The sequence below is a fragment of the Calidris pugnax genome, unplaced genomic scaffold, assembly GCF_001431845.1.
Source record: "Calidris pugnax isolate Ruff unplaced genomic scaffold, ASM143184v1 scaffold24, whole genome shotgun sequence".
NCBI lineage: Eukaryota > Metazoa > Chordata > Aves > Charadriiformes > Scolopacidae > Calidris > Calidris pugnax.
This window is the reverse complement of record NW_015090922.1, coordinates 25,235,996-25,240,548: the sequence shown is the minus strand read 5'-3', so window position 1 is coordinate 25,240,548 and position 4,553 is coordinate 25,235,996.

Below are 4,553 nucleotides of genomic sequence, written 5' to 3'. Positions count from 1 at the left end.
ATCCTGCGGGGGGGAACGGCGCGGAGCGGAGCGGGAGCACCGCGCCTGCGCAGGCGGGGGCGGGCGGGGCTCGGCCGGCCGGTGCGCGGGAGGTGGTGGCGCCTGGGCCCCTGAGGGGCGGCGGGAGGCTGGGCGGACGCCTCAGGCGGGGCCCCGCCGCTGAGGGACGCGGGGGTCGGTGGTAGGGGAGCTGCGTGGCTGCCGTGCGGGGCCTGGGGAGAAGGCGCCCGGAAGGGTTCTGGGTCGTGCGGGGCTGTGTCCCCCCGCAGGCCTGCACAGCCGCGGGGGTGTGTGTCCCTGCCTCCTGCTGCCGGGGCTGCCGGGCAAAGAGGGTCTGACCAAGACGTCTGGGTGTCAGCACCCTGTTAGAGGGGGTGAATTTCCTTCATTGTGCGGCACAGAAATTCTCTTTACGCTTCATGCAGGTTGCAACACAAGATCCAGCAGCGGTAATAGACAAAAGGCTCTGTTTTACTATCTTTCGAGCCTCTGGTTGGATTCATGCCAATATAAGTTGTTGAAACCCGTCTGTGTTGTCGTCACAGCATCCCCAAAGGGCCTGTATCCACCTCTGGAAGAGACCAGAGTGGTTCTTGGGTGCTGGTTCCATGCCCTTAACTTGGTATAAGGGTCCTGGCCACCAAATCGGGGGGCAGAGAACAAATCCCAAGCAGTTGAACGTGCTAGTGCAGCCACAGTGTGTCACTAAGAAAAGCAGCCCCATTTCCAGTAAGTTCACTATGCAAGATCAGAATTCCTTTGAAAAATAATTTAGAGATTGGCGTATCGAAAATGGTGGTAAACCAGCTCTCCTAGAAGACGTGGTTGTAGCAAAGGGCAAACCTGGAACCTTCTATTCCTCTGAAAGCAATGCATAGCAGATTCCTTGCGCAGCAGCACGGGTACAACATGGTTTCCAGTGCGTATGGGAGCTACCAAACTCCGGCCAGAGCCATAGTTGCTTAGGCGTCCAATGAAGAAGAAAGGTTTATTGAAAGCTCTTGGTGTGAGCTCCCACTTGATCCCTCTCTCCACATCACATGATTACAGGCTCTCCTTCTCCTGGTTATCCATTTTCCCTAAACTTCATTAGAAATTTGTTGAGAGTCTACTGATTGCAAAATGCCTGAAGCTTCTTACTAGAAACGGACGTGTAGTGTGACTATATACGCAATATATTCTAGAAGATGAAGGTGGAAAGGAGTTATTTAAAACCTGCTAGCTAACACAGTTTCTGTATGCCTTACCACTCTGCATGTGTTCAGTTACATATAAAATGCAGAATCTAGAAAAAGCTCAAGAAAACAGTTTGAACTGGTACATTTACTTAAGCGTAAAGTAAAACCTAGTTCTTTCACATGCAGAAAAACATTTTTCAGAGGAGGAATGAATGTAATAATGTATGTTAGTAAATAGGATCCTTACAGTTGAAATCTCTTTCATGCTGTAATACGTTTTGTTTGCTTTTCCATTTGCTCTGATCACAGAATCACAGAATGGTATGGGGTTGGAAGGGACCTCTGGAGATCATTTAGTCCAACCCCCCAGCAAAGCAGGTCCACCTATAGCAGATTGCACAGGAACGTGTCCAGGCAGGTTTTGAATGTCTCCAGAGAAGAGACTCCACCACCTCTCTGGGCAGCCTCTTCCAGTGCTCTGCTACCCTCAAAGTGAAGAAGTTCCTCCTCATGTTTAGATGGAACTTTTTATGTTCAAGTTTGTGCCCATTTCCTCTTATCCTGTTGCTGTGCACCACTGAAAAAAGACTGGCCCCATCCTCTTGACACTCACCCTTTAAGTATTTATAGGTGTTGATCAGATTCCCCCTCAGCTTTCTCTTCTCCAGACTAAAAAGACCCAAGTCCCTCAGCCTTTCCTTGTAGGAGAGATGCTCCAGGCCCCTAATTATCTTTGTAGCCCTCTGTTGTACCCTCTCCAGCAGTTTCCTGTCCTTCTTGAACTGTGGAGCCCAGAACTGGACACAGTACTCCTACTGTGTCCTACTGTCTTTAGTAATTCTTCCATTTCTTACTCACAGAATGCAGTCTGATGAATTGTGGGTGTTTCTTTTATCAGGCTTGAAAAATTGCCAGACAGGGTATTCCCTTCTTTATTACATTTGTACTTTTCCCTTCCAGGCACCTGTAAAACTTAACTAAAAGAAGTGTAAAAGGTCTGCACAAAAAGTGGTAATCAAAATGGAATAAAATACTAGGTGCTGTGCTATTTCTCCATTATTCTCCGAGTTCTGCCTTGCCTTTATTTTTATCACAGCAGGGCACCAAATCTGAAGTCTTATTTCATCAAGTTAAACATCACCCTGTGAATTTGAACCATTTTCCCTGCAGATGGTCTTACTAGACGAAAAGAAGTGGGTGAGAAATTAAGCTGATGGGAGATTAGGCTGGGGAGCTTCTGAGTGGAATGTGATGCAGAAAAATAAACAACAAGAAAAAAAGCCCAGAGAGGTGGATATGGAGATAAGAGAGAGAAAAGGAGCAAGAAACAGTATTTTGTAATTTTCAAAAGACTAAAGCCGTAACATTCACACCCATTTGTGGTACTCGTTAAGTGTCCTTATTCTAGGACCTTGCATTTGTGCTTCCCGGCTCTACAGTTCCAACACATACCCCTACTTCACCAAAGACCACGTCCTGTTCTGTTTTCTCCACTTTCCAACCTTACCCCAACCCTTTCCTGCCTTCTTCCCGAGCCAGCCCTGCTCACAGCCCCCCAGCCTGCCAGATGCAGCCACCTCTAGGATCCCAAAGCCCTTTCAGCCTGGACTTACTGCACCAGCTTCAGCCCTCAAAACACCCCACACTCACCAATTTCTCTCTGCAGTCCTGTTAAAAGATATTCTATGTTCCCTGACCTATCCAGGTCCCTTCCAGCCCAGCATATGCGCTAAATCAAAGGTTGAAATAGCTTGATTTTTTTTTTTTTAAGAGCGGACAGCCTGCAGATGCTTGCTTTATTTCTGCCATATGAGATATTGTCCCTCAATCAGATTACTCTGTTTTAAAAAGCTAAGACTAAGAGGAATTACCTGAAACATCAAACCCAGTCCACCACAATAGCAGACAGCCCTCAAATAAATGGCCAGTCTGGACACGTCCTCCTCACAGGCCACTACTATCTATAGGCCACAAAATGCTGCTCAACTCCCTGTAACAGGCGTTGGGCTTACTACACACTCCTCTCCCTTAACCAGAGTCTCTCTGTGCCATTTAATACTATTCCTGAGCCTACGGGAGGCAGGACAAAGATGTGAAACACATATTATTGTTGATTGTTACCTGAACTTCATAACAGCACCTTTGGCGATGATTTGGATTTCCAGCAGATGATAACTAGCTGACAAAGTTGGGGCTGATTTTACAACTCAGACACTTAACAATAAGAGTTTATTGGTTTTCATCAGGACCCATATGGTACACCAATTTAGTAATACAAGAGGACTGAGGTTCCTTCCTCACATGCCCAGTTAAAAAATCAGTGCCTTAGTTAACTGCATACTCTTGCAGACAAATATATACTTGTTCTGATGTAAATGTTTTCCCTTGTGATCACACAATCAGGCAATTCTGTATGAGGAACAATGCGTGGATGGTCATTCCACCAGTTGGTTGTATTGGAAAAGGATCATGGGCAAAACTATAGTATAAACTACAGGCAATTCATTAAAAGCCTTGAAAATCCTCATGTACAATGTTGGAAGTATGTGTTTTGCTGTTGCCATAAAGCCACTGCTGAGCTAAGCCACCTCATGAGACTATTAGAGCCCAGGCCAAAAATATGTCTTTAAAAAGTTTCATGTTGATGGTGGGTTTGAATCACACAAAATACAGTTCTTGTCATGAAAACTCCTACAGTCCTGTACTACCACATGCACATTTACAGGTAATTCCACACAGTTTATAAGGAGTAGGGGTTAACTGACCCTGCAGCGTCGTTTTCTTTCCTTGCTGGAGTCCACGGGAGCGTGTCGGTGCAGTGTACCATCTCTACTGGGACCAAGTTCATAACACAGCCTTTTCCCTCCTCTCCTGCTGCAAGCAGGAGAAGCAGATGGGGGATTTCTGAAAAAGAGACATGCAGAAAATTTCCCATCACATCGCTATCTCACAATAAAATGGGAGAATGAAATGAAAGGCACATATGAGTTCCATAAAATAAACTTTATCAGATAGTTAGGTATATTCATGTCCTCTCCTAGGTCTCCTTGGTGCTGTTGTGCAAAAAACAAGCAGTGCACGTGGTTTTTACACGTATCTCACTCCAAGACAGCACTTGCACTGGGGAGCATGCATGGGGAAAGGTGACCAGGTATTATGCTAAAGGTTTATACCCAAGTACAGACATATACGTATCTTCTAGGTTTAGGTGGAGCTGCACAAGCTGGGTGGAAGTGGAAGGACTAGGAAAGGGAGGTTACTGAGAAACTTCTGCTCTCTGCCAGGGCATGAGGAAAAAGAGAGTTACAAGAGGTAAGAAAGGGAAGGAATAAGCTCACCTCAGTTTTGGCAGTTTGCTCTAAAGTCCTTGAGCTC